General features: G+C 39.3%; 1 long non-coding RNA gene across 2 annotated transcripts in view; it reads left to right on the top strand.

The window, feature by feature from the left end:
* LOC116443800 overlaps positions 1-18,688 on the top strand; it is a 45,782-nt gene extending 27,094 nt beyond the window's left edge. The window contains exons 3-5 of one of the 2 annotated variants that reach the window (XR_004240057.1): positions 8,518-8,593; positions 17,659-17,835; positions 18,586-18,688. This is a non-coding gene — a long non-coding RNA (uncharacterized LOC116443800). Of the gene's footprint in view, positions 1-8,517; positions 8,594-16,144; positions 16,345-17,658; positions 17,836-18,585 lie in introns of those variants that run through there. The other variant, XR_004240058.1, reaches the window with a different exon arrangement.
* Positions 18,689-20,857: the final 2,169 nt, after the last annotated feature.

Raw genomic sequence — 20,857 nt, 5'->3', positions numbered from 1 at the left:
GGAATTACTGAAGCATCTGATTAATTGCAGGCCTTTTTCTCCCTTAGCTGCACATTAATCTTGAATTGCTGCTTCAGTCTTTCTGGTGACTGAAAGCTCCCCATTATTCAGGGGACTTTTCCAGCTGTCTGTGTTGGTAGCAGCAAATGACACTCAGAGGTCTTTGCTAAGAAGCTGCCTAGATCTGAAAGCAAACAGCACAACAGCCTCGTGACAGAGCCAGAACATCTTTTGGGGCTGTCTAATCCATCACTTGCCTGTGAGAGGAATACAATATTTCCCCAAATTTGTCTCCAGCAAAAGGAATTTGTGTGTAAAATCCTGGTGGGAGAAATTTGGTTGTGACTCACACGCTGGTAGAACTGAACTGTGCAGTTAGTGCTGATTTACCCCGTTGTAAACAGAACAGGAATGTGGCTTTGGGGTCTTGATATGGCAGAGTGCAGTATTACTGGTGTTATCTTCAGCCATCTGAAGATGATATTTCTGTCATGGAAAAGGCCCACCTGGTTCTTGGATGGGCACATTCTTGATGGTGTCTGTACTGGGACACGGGGAACAAGAGTGCATTGCAGGGATGTGCAGGGAATGGGGCATTGTGTGAACATGTGTAATTATAATGACCATTATAATGACCAAAAAGTGATTACTTTTTACTGCTTTCTTTATGGTGCCCAGCAGCAATACATACTGTTACTGTGTTTGTGGACTCCTCACTATAAATGCAGACAATACGCACTGAAATAAAGGGAGAGATCCAGTCTGCAAATGAAGAGATGTCTCTCTGTACTAGTTAAGGCCTGACCTATATTTTGCCTAGTTAAATTAAATTAAAAGCAGTGTATTTGTGATCTTTTGTTCCATACATAGTAAATGATTGAAAAACATAATGTTAAATGTGATTCCTGATCCTTATTACTAGCAGCATAAATTCATTATTCAGACCTGCTTCCAGTGAAATCAGCTGGAATTTAGTTTCTGCTCTCACTGAGACCAGGATTGAAAGAATCCATATTGGTGGGGGAAGTGAAGGCAGCCACGTTTTTGAATGTGATTGAACGTGTAATAAAGCATAGTACTCTCATTCATCCTAATAGGCAAGACAAAAAAATAGTTTTCATACAAGCCTAGAAGTAATACAAATGAATTAAAGTAATTTAATTGCAAAATATTTTAAAAGCCACAATGATAACTTAAAAATAACTGCTGTGCCAAATTTTAATATGATAATGACAGCTTCATTAGCTTTAAAAATGTGCATAATTTACAGGAATGTTGTATTAGCATTGAGGTGACATTTTCTATTTTATGCAGATGAAAATTGTGTAAATAGGCCATTTGAAATGGTCTCATTGTATATTAAAATTAACTATCATGGAATTAAATTCTTCAGCTTCTCTGGAGAGTTGTCCTTACTCATACAAGAAGTCCCATTGATTAATGACATTTTTCAAGTATAATCAGATGACATTGGGACAAGTCTAAGAATTACTCATGTGAAAAATACCACCTCCATCCTTCTTTGTTAAAGTAGTTGCTGATAATGGTTCTTTCCATGCAATTCGCTATTCCAGTGTTCAGTGCTGTACAGGAGACGGTGGGATATCCCAACCATCTACTGTTGGTTTCCTTGAAGAGTTCTGTGTAGCAAGTTCAGGTCTCTTGACAAATAATGCCTGTTTTTATAAGCAAAGCCTTTCATGGACTCGCAGAGCAATCCATGGACATCAAAGAGTCTCTGGAGCACAGAGTGGAAAACTGTGGTTCAACTGCTGCATTGCAGCTAATTTCAGAACAATTTGTATTCCTTTATCGACATTGGATAGACTTATTGATGACCTAAATATGGATGCAGAGCCCTAGCTTATATTGCCAATTTTATTCCATATTTCAAATGTTTTCTAGTTTTTCTAACCATGCTTTCATGCAGCTGTTGCTCTTCGAACTGCTCTTCCTCACACACAGTGTATCCTGCTTGCATCATTGTTTCTGTGACTCATTAAAACACACATATGTTTGAAATGAAAACTCTCCTGAGCATTTAAAGATCATCATCCGGTAGTATATTGAACCAGATTCCTTGGGATTTACGAGAAGCACTTGATAAAATGTGTCAGCTACTCATCCTGTAATTTATAAACAGATAATCCTCATCAACAAGAGAGAGGGAAATGCTTCCTAAAGCAGTTTTGTTGCTTTTGTAATAGATCAGATTTGTGCAATATGGTACATAATTCAAGAGAATATTCGAAGAGTAAAGCCATAGATCCTCTTAAATGGCTCTTTCTTCTCCATAAGTCTGGGCTGAAGACTACTCTCTGTCTCATATCCTATTCTACTGATATCTGGAATACATTAAAATACTTCTTAAAGTTTTTTTGCCTAAAGAGTACCTTGCTGCTCTAATTCTATTTGCTCAGCCTTCGTAGTTGATTGTGAGAAAAAAGGTTTTGTTTTTATTATTTGCTTTTTGTCATAAAGACTTAATTCTTAAAAAAAGGAAGGTATTAGTAGAATACTAATTAATTAGTAATTAGTAAATGAATTAGTAAAATACTAAGTAAACAGCTGCTCCTGCCTCTGACTGCAGGATCCAGAAGCTCAAATAAAGAGATTTAAAAAGTAGTATCCAGAAGTTAAAATGTGCAATTGTGGAGCCATCTTTGTGTATTCAGCTGCTTAGATAGATAGAATCTTTCATTCACCAGAAGAAAACCCCAGCATTTCAGTTGAGTTATTCCACTGAAGGGCAATAACAGTGTTAATTCATTGGAACTTTATTGATATTCAGAGCCCTGGTGTGAAGTGTTCAAAAGGAGCCAGTACTTTTCCTGCAGCCTCGGAAGACTTTCAGAGATTCCAAGGAGGCGATACACTCTTTTAAAGCACAGTTTTCAGAATTATCCCTTCAATTAGGAAGAGAGAAGGGGTTGTAATAGAATGAAAATGGCATTGGGGCTCTGTGTGAAGAAATATCAAAGTCAAAACACAGAGACTTGTAAGCAGGCCAAAACTTATCTTAAAAAGGTGAATTTTTTGAAAAACAGGATGGAATATCTCTGATGAGAGTTGAAATCACTTTTGTCACCTAAATTAATCTGCCCTTGTGTCCTGTAAATCATCTCATGCCACAAATAATTGATCAGCGAGAGAAATTTGGGCTGTGATTTAAAGGGAATTAATTCTTAATTAAGTTGGCTTACTTTGGATTTTCATCTTCAGGGAGAATAGACTGCTAAGCATTCCTAATATCCACCACTTAGTTTAATATTAGGAAAACCCTTCATAAGAGATTAAGGAACTCTTCACATGAAGGAGATGGGAATGAAATACCCGAATTTAAGACCAAGAAGCAGAACTCCTGGCTGTGTACAGGGGTCTGGTGTCATTTACTAGGGTAGCTTCCAGTTATCCTAAGAAGTGAGGCAGAACAGCAAGTTCCGAGTCCCGTGTTTGCAAGGGAAGCAGAAGTTAATCCAGAAATCTTTCCATGATGGTCTTTCCTCTGCTCTTTCTCAGATACAGCTTCTGTCAGCAATTTCCAGTGAGAATAATACAGTCCCTTTTCTGTCACTAATTGCAGGAGCTTATGGGAACTTTTCCCTGAATGTTTCTAGAACTGCCTGTATTGTTTCAAAAGTGCTGCTTCCTTACCTCCGATGTTAATTGTTAGTTATTCTCTCCTGCTCCTGGGTTATTTGCTTGCAGATGGATGTTTTCACAGTGCTTTAATACAGTTTGGAACATTAGTTCTGAGTGTCATTTTCCATTTTATTTTTATGTTGCCTTGAGGTCTTTTAAAATAACCTGAGTCTCTGTTTCTGCCACTGGAACGCTGTACAATCAATTGCCTTTGTATGTGTGTGTTGATAAGATTAGTGGGATGCTGTTCCTTGCCCAGTATATTCAAACCTGATGACTTGATGGATTTGAGAATGTTGCTTGATTAATTGCTTGAAGTGCCTGCAGAAGTCAGGAAATGAAGCACTGTGGTCAGTGCTCATGATTTCATTGCAATGGTTGTGAAGTCACGTAGTTAGATGAGTTTATGCTGGTGTGTTTTTAGCCCTTGCAGCTATAGAGAAAATGTGACACAGAAGACTTGACAGGAGTAGCAAGCATCAGGAAGACTCAAAATACACACACACCTCATGATTCTAAGACAGTCTTGCTGTTTCCTAGGGTCTAGCTTGCAGTTTGTCAGTCTGAGGGCAGGCAGCCTTGCTGAAGATACAAAAGGAGAAAATTAAGGAAAAAAAAAAAGGGAGAAAGTAGAGAAGAGCCTGCCCTTGAAAATAAGAGAGTGAGCTGTGTTATCTTTTTGTGCTACTCTTCTGGCAAGGTATTTGTCCTCTTGACTGACAAGGTTCTTGTGTTTCCCTTGGAGTGTGTCTGTTCATTAGTGTCTCCAGACAGAGGTAGTTTAGCTTTTAATTAAAATACAATTTGCAGGTTTTTTAGTGTGTTAATGAGACAGCAAAAATGAATTCATTGAAAGAGGAACAGATATCTAGGCCTTACAGCAGTGGAAGTTAGAGCCTCATTAGTAGCTAATTATGCAACACAGTATATAAATAGAGCTGTTCTGGCATTAAAAACAGCCTCAGTGCATTCATTACCTAATGACATAAAATGTTTACAGTCTGTTCTGAGTATGGTATAATGTCTTCCTGAAGTAATTAATAGCATATTTAACAGTGACCCAACTGGAATCACAATTGCTTTGCAGGTACAAGTTGAGGGCAAGGGAATGCATTAAAGTCTTGAGGAACAGAGTATTTGTCTGCTAAAAAATATGAGAGTTTCAGAAGATGCAGGAGGAACACATGATTTATGCAGGAGGTGGGATAATGTCTCTTTCTGACAAGGACAGAGTACACTGGCCAGTTTTTCCAGGTTTTCCAAAAGTGAGCAGTGAGATGCCAGAGGTCCAAGCTGGCACTTCCAAAAGGGGAATAAGAAGAAGGTGGAAAATATTTTGAAAATCCTTCTTTTTTGATATAAAAATGGCAGTCAAGACTGATAATACACACAAGATGAAAAAAGAGATTTTTGTTTTCACTATGAGGGCCCATGTAATCAGACAGACACACTCAAAATAGTACCTTAATAGCAAGCTAAATTATGCTTTTAATAAGCTAAAGCATACATAGGATTGTTTGCTCTGCCTAATAAGAACTGCATGTGTAGCTTAACAACCAGTTCCCCCAAGAGTGGGGGAAACATCCTGGCCTAGCACACCAGAGGTGAGCTGAGGAGATGTTCATGCAAATAAGAAAGGCCTGTAAAATGATCTGTGCATTAGTCGTGATGATTCCAATTACTGTTGTATTGACCAGCAACCACAGAGCCACCGAATCAATTATTCCTTTAAAAATACAAGAAGCTGTTTCCTGGTTCAATTTGTTCAGCAGTCAACAAGTTGAGAGGGTTTTTTCCTGGGAAATTATTTTGATGTGATGACCAAGTTAGAGACTGATAAATGTTTAGCTGGGGGTCGGTGAGCTGAAATGACTTTGCTGTCAATTCAATGCTTTATCTTTTAGTTCTGATGCTCAGTGAAGTAACACAGAGTAATGGAAAACATCATTATTGCATGTGTTAATGACACTATCTAGTGGGAAAGGAGTTAATGACCTGCAGGTTTGTGTTACCTGCAGGTAGGAAAACAAGCTACTTATTAACTGTGGTGGGATTAGTTTAGTTCGTTAATGAAAATAACTTTGTATTCATAAAGGGGTCCAGGTAGGCCAGTGCTGAAAGCCTGAGAAATCTGTTCCATGTATAATGGGTGCAGTTAAAAACCATCAGTGCCACCACTGCTGAGAGCCACCAATTTGCCTGATTCTTAATTTACAAGGACAGCTCTGTGTGTGCATGAATTATCTTTGCTGATCACTGAGTCTGAATTTTTTAATTACCATGGTCAGTGTGAATTTCTCAGATCTTCTGTGTTAAAAAATTTCTGCGTGGGCATTCTTCAACAGAAAACTGTCCACAGAGAGATCCACCAGGAACATTCTCCTGGGTTTTGAAATAGTTTCTATTTTGTATTTATAATCAGGAGGGCAAGAAGGGGACTCAGAAACTTTCCAGATTAAAAAGTATTTCTTACAGTGCTGCAGGTGGTTTCTGTATTGTTAGAACCCTGGGATCTTATTTGGGCCTGTATGGACACGATTTGGAAGATGCTCTTAGAAAACAAGCTATTAAATTAGGGGAATAGCAAATGTAGAGGAATTAAAGAAATGGGTAAGAGCTTGGTCTCCTTTTTAGGTAACTAGCTGGCTGCGTAGCAGAATGTACAGGAAAAAAGAATTACAATGTCCTGTTTTGTGGAGAAAGCAGATGAGGGATGGAACATTAAATGTTTTAAAATAGAATATGAACTGTAACTGTGCCCAGTGGAGAACTTTTCAGCAAGGAATAGAGAATGCCGTATGGATACAAGTCAGGTGGAAATAAAGGAGCTAAGAGAAGTTAGAAGGGGCCCAGGGGTCCCTCTGGCACTAAGATATCCATAATCCCTATCAAAATCTGTGCACAGAACCTCTTAGATAATAAAATACAACTTCAAAGCCAACCAACACAAGCACTCGTGTTGGATCTCATCAGAGGGACATGTGAAAGCAGATGTTCTGTGGCTAAATTAATCCGTAGAGTGTTAATTAGTTCATTCTCTTTTACTTTTTTTTTTCATCTTGTGCTTTAGCTGTTCCCTTTACCTTGCAAGTTTTCACTGCTGGATCCCTGTTTTTGCAGTGTACTTTTCCTTGGTTTACTTGCTCACAGGAATTAGATTTTAATGGAGCCCCGAACGTGGTCCAGGAAGCTGTACAGTGCTATGACATCAAAATTAAGCAGAAGAAAGTGGTGGCTTATGTTCTTTTCTTCTTTTATTTCTTTCCCTACCAGCTAAGAGAAGTATCCTCACAATTCCTAATCATGCAGGGGGGGAAAGGAGGTTTTATGATTAGACTTCCTAAATACTGGCTTACCTTACACAATCTGAGAAGTCCTCTGAAACCATTAGATTTGCATTACCAAATATGTACAGTTAAATTATTTAACAGCTATTTAAAAAGGTTTTGATATTTTTCTGCTTTCATTATAAAAGAAATAATCGGTGTAATATTGTGGTTATTAATGTAAATTGCTTCATGTATCAAATCAATGATGGAATCATCCAGTGGAAAAAAGGTCTGGTAGATGAATCTTGATTAAAACATTTATGGATCAGAATGGTTTGAGAGACTGTAATGCAGTGGGGCAAACCTTGTCTTTATTTTTATAGCTATTTTTTAATTGAAAATCCTATCTAAGTTGTAATTCAAAGACTTATTTTTTAATTTCTTTATTAAATCACGTTTATTAAGAAAAATATGCTTCTTTTGCATGGCTGTGAAAAGTATTGAATTAATTCTAGATTAATCTTTAGTGAAGATGGGAACATGAAGTGGGAGACTGGTAGCAGTTTAGCTTAGTGTGTTGCTCTGAAGTTCCTGATGAAGGAACCAGACTGGAGATTCTTGCTAGAACAGGTCCAGGAATGAGCTTTCTTCAGCAGAGGGGGTGGGGGCAGAGCACTGGCCAAAGCCAGGCTGGTGTCCATTCCCTCTGTCTGAGAAGTACACAAGAACTGCAGTTAATCCAGCTGAGGACAGGCAGCCATGCCTGCCATTTCTGAAGAGAGGGAATAAAAATCTCTCTCGTCCCTGGCCTGTTGGACTAAAACATGCAGGGAAAGAAGGCTGGAATTTCCTTGCCAGCCCAGCAAATAATGAGTTAGGCCCTTGTCACACAGAGGTTGAGATTGCCTGCTACTCTCTGTAACCCACAGGAGCTCTAGCTGGTATTTTCCTTCCTTAAATGTCTGCTTCTTTTGGAAGGTTGCTGAGTGTTGCTAGTAATTGCCTGAAGACACGAAACACTGTGGAAAGTAAACATTCATTTAAATTTGCATTCTTCTGTGGAGTTCACCTCTTGAAATATCCCTGTCCTCTCCCAGTTGGTTCTTCCTGTGACAATCTCTTGTAGGTCTGCCCTAATCAATTTATTCTCCATCTCTGTTCCCTTTTCTGTTTTGATAACTCTGCGCCCACAGCCCGATGTAGGATAAGTGAAGTAGAAAAGGCTCTGGCAGACATGGAAAATCAAATTCTGCTCCTGACATATGGACAGAAGTGAACTCAGTTACCATCATGAGCAGCCCCAATTAATAACTTCTGTTTTGTTACTGATACAAACAAACATGCTCTTGGCTCAGGACCAGAGCTCTGAGCAAGTGTTCCTTACCTTTTGATGATTCAAGGGTTTGAATGTCTTGTTGTACATGTGTGAAGGGTTTATGCTGCTTTTCCCTTTGGTTATAAACTAATTTGCTGCAACTACCATTATATGAAAGCTATTGGTGTCTTTTCTAGGTGGGCTTTTAGATCTTCCATTTGTGTCTTCCCCCCGTCCCCTTTTCTCCCTCGTCGTGTTGTTAAAGCTGTGAAAATATTTCTGTCTCTGCAGTGACTCAGGGGCACCAGCAGAGCTGTGACAGTTCCATATCTCACCTGCTTTGGCAGTGGTTTCTGCAGAGATCCAGGTGAGTCCCTTGGGACAGATGAGCATTTTTTACACACTTTGACAGTAAGGCAGAGCTGAATTGCTCCTCTGAGGTGAAGGTTAGCACAGAGAAGTCCGACGTGTCACAGCTTCCTGCACTAAGTGGAAGGTGATCTGTAGCCCCAGTGTAAAAGCAGTCCATTTCCTGCACTTTCTGGCTAGAATTTAGTTAGGACTGTCAGCATCCTCTTCATCTCCACTGTCCCTGGGGGAATTGCACAAAAAATAGTACAGTGGGAGATTAATACAAAAACGAGTGCCCACTGTGTCATCGAGTTAGATGTGAGCAGATCCCATTAGCTCAGTGGAGCTACAGTGGTTTTCCTTAATCTGTAAGAAATGTGAAATGCCAGAAACTTGCTTTTCAATAGTAGCAAAATATTTTTAGGAGCTTTTGGTCTTTTGAAAATGAGGAATGCTTAGTGGCATTAGTTCAACGTGGTGTGAAAGGGGAGCTTGCAATTCCTTGAGGACTGTTGGGTGAGGTGATGAGATCTGCTGGACATGGCAGAAACACAGGTGGAACCATGTACAAATTTGGAAGATAATACAGAATTTAAAGTGGAAGGGCACGAAGAGGTAAGAGGTCATCTACTTTCAGGAAAAAGATACCCAGCTAGAAGCAAAGCTAATTGTAAAGGAAAGAAAATACATGTAAGAACATTTCTAAACTTCTCAGAGCTTCTTCATTTTGTAAATAAGTAGTGTGCTTTCCATGTTCAGCAGAGAAGGATCTGGAAAACAAAGTGCATGGTCCCCTGAGTGACAGTGCTGCTAAACCCTAGGGACAGCCTGGCTTGTGCCAGCGAGAAATGAAAGTGGCAGCGCTGCAACCATTCCCATTTTCTCTGAGGAGACTGATCCTGCCACCTGAAACACCAGAGATTAAACCAGTAACTTGTGCAGAGGGTTTGCCAACAATGTAAACCAAACGAGCTCCCCTCTTACAGCGCTGGGATCATTCCTGCCAGGAAGCCGGAGGAGAGCAAGGTTTGCCACGCGCCGCAGACTGAACCTTTTGGCCGCTTGGAAAATGCTCTTCCTCCAAAGCACCTTCCATCTCTGGTACAGGGAGCTGTGGCAACACAGGACTTGGTGACATACATAGGAGAGACTTCATCTGCTTTATGAGCCATATAAAAGTATGATTAAATGTGCTGTCCGCTAAATGGGAGCAGCATCGGGGTTCCAGCCAAAGAGTAAAAGGATTAATCTCAAGAACATAAAATGTGGTATTTTAGTGAAATGTGAATCCTCCCTGGCAAACAATTGCAACAGGTGTGCAGCTTTTGCTTGTTTCCATCGTATCTGCTTAGGCTACTCTGGCAAACATTTGACTCATTCCTATATATCTAAAATGAATTAGTGTATTTATTTCTGCTGGTTGGATCATCTGCAAATCAGTTGGCATGGCATACTTTCCAGGGAACTGCTCTAGCAGCCATATCACTGACTTCAACATTTTGTCAGGATTCTTGACTCCATAAGCAAAAAGAGCATTGGGAACATGTCCTACAGAACTGCAGCAGCGAGGCAGAAAACTCTGAGATAAAACAGAAGTTAATTTCTTATTAAATGTGACTGGATGTTTCAATTATTAATTGCCATCTATTGTAATTTAAATCTTGGGTGCCCATGGAACACGATGATTGAGAGTATGAATGAGAAAAGTGGGAGAGAAATTAGATGGAGGTGATTTCTTGCTTCATTTTCTGCAACATGTCAGGGTAAAGTCCACTAATTCAGAGAAGACTTTGACCCACTGAGGGAATGGGAATCAGCTTGGAGGATTTAGAAAAATCCAAAGACTTTGCATAAAAGGCTACTTCATAGTTGGTATGACAAAGCTAAAAAGACTAATGCCTTGCCTAATAAAAGAATCACATTTCATAGAATATAGATTCCAGTTTTAATAAATACATCTCTTTTTTTTAATATAAAGCAACAGTGCTACTAATCTAGTCATTACTGGAATTAAATCCATTATGATAGTTAATAGTGTATTTCCTGTAGTGATATATTATCTGAAGTAGTTTGGTTTTGTCTTTATTAAAAATTCTGTCCCTTTTTAGGGAAAAATTCTGTCCCTTCTGCCTGTCCTAAAACTGTGAGTTGATAAAAGATAGTATTGGTAGTATTTAATGATACTGTCAACTGCTGCTTCTTCACTTAGAAAGAAGGTTTGAAGTAATTAATTTTAACATGTACTATGACCTTTCATTTGTGTTTAGCTGTATCCAGGTTATCCCTAAATATGTCAAAGTTTCATTTAAACAAGGAATTATAAATGAAGGGGTGTGTTCACTTTTGCTATTCAGTAAATGTATTGAAAAGAAACAAATGCATGTATGACAAGTTGGGCAACAAAAGCATTACCAGGCAGTAGTCCTTGGTCAGCTTTTTCTGCTTCATTTAAAATCAGATTTATTGGGTCTGTCTTGCTGGAATCCCTTCTTCAAATAAGGGTGTGTGCTTATAGTTCTTTAGCTTGGGATGGAAATTGTCTTGTTATATGTAAGATTTATTGAAATATTCTCCATTAAAAATAGAATTTCAGCCTAACTCAGGACAGCAAACCAGAGAAAGCAAGGCTGATGGTTTGCATTCATAGGTAACTTACTCTGAGTGTACATACACTCCTCTTATCCATGTAAAAAGGGAAAAATAGATGTTCCTGCACAGTTCAGAACAATGTGAAAGCTTTTAAATCATGCCCAGCCATAAAGCACATCTGCTGCAGCGTTCCCTGCAAAGCTGCACGGAATGGATTAAAGAAATGCTCCTTCAGTTCAACGCGGCTGTTGGAAGAGGTTGCTAAAGCAGACAACAATGTAGCCACTGGGATCAATTTTTACAATGATATTCAATAAGTCATTAACAAGATTAATGAACTATAATAAAAAATGAAGGCTCCTATGCCACGTTTTACTCAGCTCCCTGTAGCTTAAAATTGCATTTTATGATTTTATTAGACATATCACTTCCTTTTTCTCAAACTGGCCATTTTACTTAGATTAAAACATATTAAACAGATTTTTTTTTCCATAGAGAAGTAGGATTTCTTTTTTAAAAAGACTTTGTATAGTGAAGTACCTTCATAACATAAATAGGTATGTAATCAATAGGCTCAAGTCTGCTTTGCTGCAGTAGCACGAGGCTTAGATGAGCTTTGAGAGTGGGACAGAGCATAATTGCACCGCCTTGCTCAAGTGCCTGGAGCACGAGGGGTGCTGTGTCCCAGCCATACATCCCCTCGGGAAGATTGTTCCTTTTGGTGACTTACATGTTGGGGGAGCCCTGCTGAAGCTCTGTTTAACCCTCCTGCCCAGGATGGCTGTAACAGGATACCCACAGAAGCACAGCTCGGTGAGCTCCAGCAGAGGCCCAGCTTCCACGGAAGGCAAAGCAGGTGCTGAGACCCTCAGCACAGCTTGTCTGGGTGGCACGGTGTCTCTGTGTCACATGGAGAGGCACACTTGTCCCTCCTGGTGACAGCTGTGAGATTTCTGAATTAACGAATGGGAAGTGTCTCAAGAGAAGTCAAAACCAGAATACCACAAACAAGTTCTTCTTTGCCAGTGATTCAGAGCAAAAGAGGCTTAATAGCCATGTTTTTGCATCTGTATTATCTCTGCCTTTATTACTTCTCATCTAATCCATTTTTGTGGGTGTTTTGTCTGGTCTAAAAAATTCCAGGTTTGTGCAGCATCTGAGAAGCTGCCCATCTTTCATGTCCTACTGCTTAGTGCTCTTCCACAGGAAATTTCTCCTCGGGATTTATTGTAGCCCTGCTCCTTTCACATACCTTTGTAGTCTGTTCTCTCTGAAGACTATCATTCTTCTAAAAGAAAACCTCAGGAAATTAAAGAAGTCCAGGTAGGAGTAAGAAAAGTTTAGTGGATATAGTGGCCAGTCTTTCAAAATGTAGTTTCCAGTCAGTCAGTGTGCTGGGAGTTTGTGATGCATCCTTTTGTGCTCCACTGTGATTCTTCAGAGCAAACCTGATGCACAGAAAGTGGCTTGTGTCAAAATACAGTTGGATACCATTTGTTCTTCCTTATGTGCAAGTTTTACTTAAAAGCTACTTCGAGTGTTTCATACAGCTGTGCTCTGGAGACCAGATTCAAGATAGGGTACTTCTGTGATTTAGAAGTTAATTTAAAGGACATCTAGAGTGTTGCAACATGCAGAAGCAATGCTTATTTTTGATTCACAGACGTGCTAGTTCCTGGATTGATTGGTTTAATATCCTTTCTTAATAAAGTAAACTGAATGCATCTTATTCCTTCGGGCTTGTGGGATAGAGAATAAGAAGTTTCAGTCTCTTTATAACTTGTTAGCTTTGACTTCATAGAGTGTATTAGTGCGCTGTGCTCTGCAGTTACTGCTTTATGCACACACCTCTTGTTTGAAAAGACACCTCTGTTACATCTGAAAATGCGTATATTTACAGGATATAAGTGAGCTTTCAAATTTAGCTCTCAAGCTGGATATTTATTTGAATGATTCATTTGGAGCAGTTCTTTTGCACTCCCAGTGTTTTGTCTAAGGGGTTTGTGGTTTGTCCTCAGGCCGTGCTTCAGGAAAGCAGTCTTAGCAGGAGAAGATGATTAATAGCACACTTCAGCAAGTTCCCCAATTATGAGTCAAGTTAAATGTTTGTTTCTTAGTAAAATCTCAACACACACACCCAAAAAATTTCAACATATACTTAGATTCTTCATCCTGTTCCATTCCACTGTTTTGCCTTCCGAGGGAAAAGAGAGGCTTGCTGCAATGATTTAAATATGATGATAAGCCATCTGGGAAGCTGCTGACTTGTACCAAGTTTTAATTTACTGGGTTCCTCTCAGGAAGCATCTAGAAAAGCCTTTCTTTTATGGATTCTGGGAAGGCCTTTAAGAGGTGATAAATGTGGGCAGTGACCTTCAGACTAGAACTGGCTTGGGATCTTAAACCTCATCCATTTTCAGCAGAGCATACGCTTCCAAATGTGATAAGTCCAAATGAGAAAATCTCCTGCCTGCTTGAAGTCTGGACGTGACAGAGACGTGTATTTGATCTTACTGAGAAACTCCAAACCAAGTTTCTCATTTAGGAACCTGAGAAGCATTAGATAGCATTTGTTACGTGTAAAGGGACAGCTGTTTCTCAGTTTCTGGAGTTCATACTCGTATACTTCTCGTGTATCAGAAGATCAAGGGAGACAGAAGAAGACCATGTGAAACTCGTGAATGAATGTACTCCTTTATAAATTTTTAATGCAGATGTATTAAATTCTCTGATTACAAGATTCAGGAAAATTTATTTTATGTTGTACTGAGAAGCAATGAAGGTAAAATGTAAACAAAGTAACAGTTTTGGTCGATCCCATGTATTTAGGAAGAAAAGGTTCTATTGTTTACGAATAAAATTGTTCTCCAATGGTGCTAAGGTTTGGGAACAGAAATCATCAAGAGCTTTCTGTTATTTAGAGAAGGAGAATTTAGGCTTGACTTCCTTCGTGTCCTATGGAAGGCCTTTGGAGAATTCAGATACATGCTAAAATGTGAGAATTGCAAATGAAGAAACAAAGAAGTAAACAGGGGCAAAGCAAAATGAAAACTCAGGTTGAAAAGGATAAAAAAATCTTAGGTATTCTTGTTCCTTCTCGTTCCTACTGTGCAAAAAGCTGACTATGCAGGGGCATATGGGAACAGCAGTGTAATGCCACCAGCCTTGGAAGCATGATTGTTTCCTTGTAATTTATTTACCAAAAAGGTCAGCTCCAGACACAATACCTGTTTTCACCGTGGTTTTCACTGTGATCCCTATTTCACCACATAATTTTGTATGCCCCTGAAATTTTCAGGAAAAAAAAAAGAGATTAATTAGCTGTTTCAGTGGACTTCCAAAAATAGTCTGAAATACTGTTGCCATTATGGGCACATAGCATTGTTCTGGATGAGATTCAGCTTGGTGTCCTACAGGAAGAAGCTTGGGAAGAGATATCATGAGGTGAGAAAGTAGCTGTCTGAAAGGAGAACCATTATGGGACAGGATGCATACAGTTATTAAGTTGGAGAATAAATCCTTCAGGAAGAGAGGGATACAAAGTGAGTTTATAGCCTAAAAATGTGTTAGCTAATATTTATAATATGCATCCATCTTTCTCTGTTTCTTGGCTGCGTGCTGGGTCTTGGCTGGTCTTATATCAAGTACAAATGATAATATTAAACAAGTGATTAATGTCTGTTTGAGACAATTGGAAGGTTATTTCCAGCTTTTACAGTGCTGCTTTTTGTGCAGCACACAAGCACAGGATATGGGGTACTTAGCTACCAACACAGAGAGGTGTTTTATTGATCTCCTCCCATTCCAGTTCACTAAGTATGCCTATTTTCAGTGAGGCACAGCACCAGGATAACCAAGTCAGCATTTACTGTAGCTGTCTAGACAAGCTGGGTCTGGTGAAAGCAAAGAAATTCTAAAACTTATGGTGAAGAGAGGAAGAACAGGGGAAAAAAACCCCACTTCTAAGGTAGGGGGGTTAAAGTGATTTAAAGCAAATTGGATGCCTAAAAATAGAAGCTGCCATTTAAAATAGCAAATGTGAATTGTACTCTGAAATGAAAACATAGATAGATTTTGAGGATGAAAGTTGTATGTTCTAAGCCACACATATATATATATATATATACACACATACATATATATGTTCTTGAAAGTGCTCGTCCAAACCAACAGATTTTATGCAATGCAAAAATAAAGAAGAAGAGAGAATTACTGAGTAGAATGGTGTGAAATAAAGGCCTTGTGTCTGTATACATTTTCAACACCTTCTTCTACTGGAAAAAAAAATAATTTCTACATAAAAATGTAATTTCTTGGTAAATATTGAAAAAACATTAATGCCTGAGCTGGCTGGAAACACAAAAAACTGTGATTAATATCTGATTAATTATTAAATAACAACTTTAGTAATATATATTCCCTGCAGACATAGTCATAGTTGGTATAACACATATTAAGATACTTGAGAAAAGTGTGTCTATGTACAAGAACATACATATTATCCAAATGGATTCAATTAAACCCGTATCAACAGTCAGTGCCTCAAAAATCAGGAAATAGCTGATATTAGCAGTTCGAGGGCGTACTTAATTTATCCCCGCTTGGATTTTGGCAATGTTAATTTATTCTGGAGAAAACATCCTAAGTGTACAGTAATTTTACGGGAGGTTGAAATGCACAAAAGGGAGTGCAACTAATTAAACGAGCAAAAGAATAAAACAAAAGGCAATGAGGAATGCTTTGCTCAGGAAGTGGCCTCGTTCTGGTATCTCAAGATCAACTCCTAGATCTTGTATTTATATTTCTCTTAACAATCCGGTGAAAAGGCAAAGGGAATATTAATTAAATTATTCATTAAATCCAGAGTTCATACTGTATCTTAGTGAAGCACTAAGATAACAGTGTGAAGAGAAATAAAGCCATTAAATGGGACGCAATAAAATGAACAATAGTGAGATGCAATGCATTATAACCCCTGATTTCCCTTATTATTATCACATCAAGGAAACCCTTCTGGAAACGTGCCTCGTGTGTCTGATTAGGTGACAACAGAAATGTCCCTGGGAAGCATTCTTACCCCCTTTTTACACAAGGTGTACCAAAGACATGGAAATACAAAGTTATCAGCCTTTTTTGGATTACTGGACGAGGAATTTCTTCAGTAGTGTGCATGTTTTGGTAAGAATAAGCCAAATTTACTCTAAAACTTATGTTGTGATAAAGCCTCTCTTAGATAATGTATGATATTCAACACCCAGTTCAGTACTTCCAAGATTAAAATATTCCACTCCTGTAAATGAGATAAAGATACAAATTAGAAACTTAAGATTTTATCCGTGTTAATTAGGAGCAGAATTTTGACATAGATGGTCCATTCAGACCATCAGGCTACCTTAACTGCATTTTTTTATCAGCTGCACACTTCATAGGTTGAAATAGTTTCCAGACAGGTACAGATTTTTTTGAGATATGTGTAATCTGCATTTTTTTAATATGTTGTGTAAATACTCAATTTACTGTTTAGCTAATAATGATAAAAAGGGTGATTAAATAAAGGTGCTGGTTTAGTATAATTAGCACAGCTGTCTGTGGCTCTGTTTCAGATATCAGTAGTGTTTATTTCATGACAAACATAAGACAAAATGGAGCTGGGATTAGCTTGAGAATTCCAATCAAAGGAAGCGCCTCAACAGCAGTTTCTTGTCAGAAGTCAAGCAGGAAGGAGGAATTCCTAAGTAAACAAAGCAAACCATTGCAGCATCCAAAGATGCTTCTTACTTAGGAACAGCAGGCCTTCATGTACCTATATTTCTTTTTTTCCCCCTTTTTTTTGGTCTGGGAAAAGCAGACTTAGATTGTGATTGGAACCCCTACCTTGAGTTTTGAAGCTTCACTGATTAGACTTGTCTTTTTGCACTACCCTGCAGATAAAAGGCATCTTTGAGCCAGCCAAGTCTCCAATAATTAGTACCAGAGCTTCATAAATATCTCACTTTATCACTGCTTCTGTCACTGTCCATATGGGAAGTCATGAGCTGCTCTGGGTGTAGGCCATAAATGAATTGATAATATTAACTGAATGTGGTGTAAATCAGGGCCCTGTAAGGCTCATCAGTGAGCAGGAATCAATATGAAGGAAATAGTAAAATTTCAGGTATTTTTTTCTCTGATAAATAAATTGATTACTTTGGGCTCTTCTGGGAGGAAGCCTAGCACTGGAGTGGAAACCTGGATATCTACTTTTCACCTTACTGTGCTATAAAATAGTCACACCACCAGTAACTTATATTTGACTGAAGCTTTATCTATAAACACAGCCCTGGTGGCTTTATATCCTTACACCTAATTTCAGTTACGTTCATCATTTACAGGCATATAAATACATCCTGGAGATATAGCCTACATATAATAAATAAAATATTTATAGTTAATAGTTTGGGGATTAGAATAGCTCTGCTTTTTAATCCATATTTCTCTTTCACACTTGTCCAGGTCCCTGGAATTTTTTGCCATTCCAGTCGATGCAGCAAGGCATTTCATCTTGGAGAAAAGGGCCAGTTATTTCTGCTCTGGGAAAGCTCCCAAATGAGCACATCCTCTTGCCCCCAAGGCCAAGGTGATCACCATTCTCAGTGATCCACGGGCTCAAGCATACTCCTGGTAACACGGGTACAGTGATGTCACCTTTTGTTGCTGCCGTTCCTTGTGGCTTTTCCCCTCTGTTAAACTATCAAAAATAGAGTGCACTATGCACCTTGCTGCATCTGGAACAGTCACGTTTGTTGAACACATTCAGCATGGCTGTGGTACTGCTACGACCCTCCAACAATGCACCAGGATTTAAAAACAGTTCTCCAGCAGCAGCAGGGTGTGCTTGAGGCTGCAGCAGTCCTGAAACATTCCTTTGGGCACTGGGAAAAGTAACGCCTTGTTTGTTGTGTTAAAGCAGCAGCTGAAAGAACTTGCATTTTGTCAGGGCTTATTTTCTTCCCCACCTGTTCTCCCCTTTCCTGCATAGCTTTTGTATTTCATTTTGAATTCAAGTTCCAGTTGTTACAGAGTTTTCTGAAAGGCTTTGGAGAAAACATACGTGTTGATTAAATGGGGGAACTTTTGAAAATAAAAGTTTTGAAAGTAGAGGTGGGTTTTCAGTCAGTGTTGAAAGAAATGCCGAAGGGAAAAAAAAAGACAATAAAATAATCCCCAGATACAAGGACATTGTTTTTAAGGGCAATTTTGATTTCTTTAAGCAAATTCTTCAGACTTAGTGATTTCTCTTGAAAACAAAGAAAAACAGGTTTTCTGTTTAGAATAATAATATAAAAAGGTGGTTGAATATACATTTAAATCACTGTTATGTATTACTTTTAAGACATGAAAAAATTAAGTTATTGAAATAGCCTGTCCTTTTTTTTTCAGGACCTGATCCAAACCTAATTGCAGTCAAAGGTGGAGCTCCAGTAGTTGATAAAATATGCTAATCTACTAACTTCAGTTAAAATGAGTATTGGAAAGAAGATTTCAGACAAAAAGACATGAGCAAACTTCAGCTAAGAAAAAATTTAGGAAATTTGTGGTTTGGAAATGCCTGCATAGCAGCACTTTATTATCGCTGGCGACATTGGGACAGCCTAGGGGTGTGAACCCCTTTTGAAATGCATATTCCCCGAACAGTGGATTTTGAAAGCCTGTCAGAAAAACCAACTGTTTTAGCAGCATTTAAATCTGTACTCAGCCTTCAGTATTGCTGAAATCTCTGTGGGACTTAAACTTATCCCTAAATGCTGCCCTTAGGAGAAATTTTCATGACAAACTAATTTTCAGAAACATGGCCTGTAAATGTGTGGAAAACCAGCAAAGCATCTTTGTCTTCCCATTTCCTGAAGCTCAGATCAATTATAAAATCACTGATTTTTAGAAGTCCTTCCAAAGGAGCTCTTTTCCTGTCAGGATGTGTCAGTCTGTCAGTCACATTTCAAGCCATGGATTTGAAAACCGACCTGCAGAAGCAGCTACCTTTGTCCTAAATTTAACTTTACAGCTTCTCTGTGGGGCTTTCAATTAGGATTTTTGTTTTAAGAAAAAAAAGAAAAAGAACACTGAAAATGTCAGTCCAAACACAGTGAGCAATGCTGGTATATGGGGAGGCCCACACTCCAGGATGATCAGGAACATAAAATGCCTATTTTTGGACAAAAAGAACTTTAAAAAACTTGTTTCAGGGACATAAAAAGAGCTGGTTCTGCTGTTCGAAGGCCTGAGTGGCTCTGGGGCCAGATGGCGTCACTGAGGGCTGAGGGCAGTAGGTGGAGAGGTGGATCTGTGACCCTGCTCATAATCCCGTGTTTTCCACTTAAAACTTGATAGTCTCGATGGAGGAAGTTTCAAAAACCCCAGCATATTTCAGTCTTGTTTGCTGAAAGCTTGGATTCTGAGGTGGTGGGAGCTGGTGTGGCTGGAAAGAATTGAAACCCCCAGGCCGGGTCAGAGACGCCTCGGGCTGGAAGGAATTGGAACCCCCAGGCCGGGTCAGAGCCGCCTCGGGCCGGAAGGAATTGGAACCCCCAGGCCGGGTCAGAGCCGCCTCGGGCTGGAAGGAATTGGAACCCCCAGGCCGGGTCAGAGCCGCCTCAGCCTCAAGGGCAAAAGCGCCTCCTGGTGTCCGTATGAAAATGGGATCGACTTGAGGGAGCTGCGGTCCCTGGCAGCTCTGCTCGCCGGCTGCCTCCCAAGAAAATCTAATTCCTACGGATTTGGGGAATCCCGGGATTCCGTGAAAACCCTGGCTGCTGTTTCAGTTGCGAGTGAGCCCGTCTGGCCCTGCCTCAGGATTGCCGCCATTACCACAGCCTCATCAGCTGTGGTGAAATGTTACAGTCCCGGCTCCAGAGTGGAAATTTCCTCGTGAAGTGTGGAGAAAAAAAATTTACAATTGAGTTTCTAGCTCGGAAAGTGGTAAAACTACCCTTGAAGAAGTCATTAAATGTGAATTGACTCAATGAGTTCTGCCTGAATCATCAGCAAGTGTTGCACACGCACAATGTGTGTGTGAGGGGGAAGGCAGGAGCCCCGGCTGGGGACTGTTCCTGAAATCACACTGACTTTGTAGTGTTTGTTATTTTCTATTATTTGTATTTGTCTCTGAAACGTGGCTGGAAGCTGATAAAAATGCTTTGGCTAGACACAAGGGGTGCAAAGGACCAATAATATCCCACGCAGACTCTTCGGATGTGTCCCACACCAGCATTCCTCATCCACTGCCTCTGTCTCTTCCACTGAAGCTGTGACAGCACGACCAGGTATGTGCTACGTTTTTAAAAGATATTTTCTTTTTAGAGCTTTTAATTATAGATGGACAAAACCGAGAAAAAATGCAATTATAAAAATGCATGAACTATAAAATTCTGTTGGAATTTCTCTGACCTGTAATAATTCTAATGTTTTTGTGTGATTTGTATGATGACTATTTTGCAGGGGGGGAAAAAAGTTTATATGAAAGTGTTCTGTTATTATAAATGTCTCCCACTCAGTATGGGAGGGTTTGAGGGGGGCTGAAGCTGATGGTAACTTGCAGCCATCAGATCCTCTCAGCAACTATTCCTCTAAGTTTTTTTCTAATTCATGAAATGGGAACTTCATGTCCTGGGTAGCTAGAAAATGTCTCAGGCTTTAATTGCCAAATTGTCTCCCA

This window comes from Corvus moneduloides, chromosome 5 (assembly GCF_009650955.1).
Source record: "Corvus moneduloides isolate bCorMon1 chromosome 5, bCorMon1.pri, whole genome shotgun sequence".
NCBI classification, from domain to species: Eukaryota; Metazoa; Chordata; class Aves; order Passeriformes; family Corvidae; genus Corvus; species Corvus moneduloides.
This window is presented reverse-complemented; position numbering and strand designations above follow the sequence as displayed.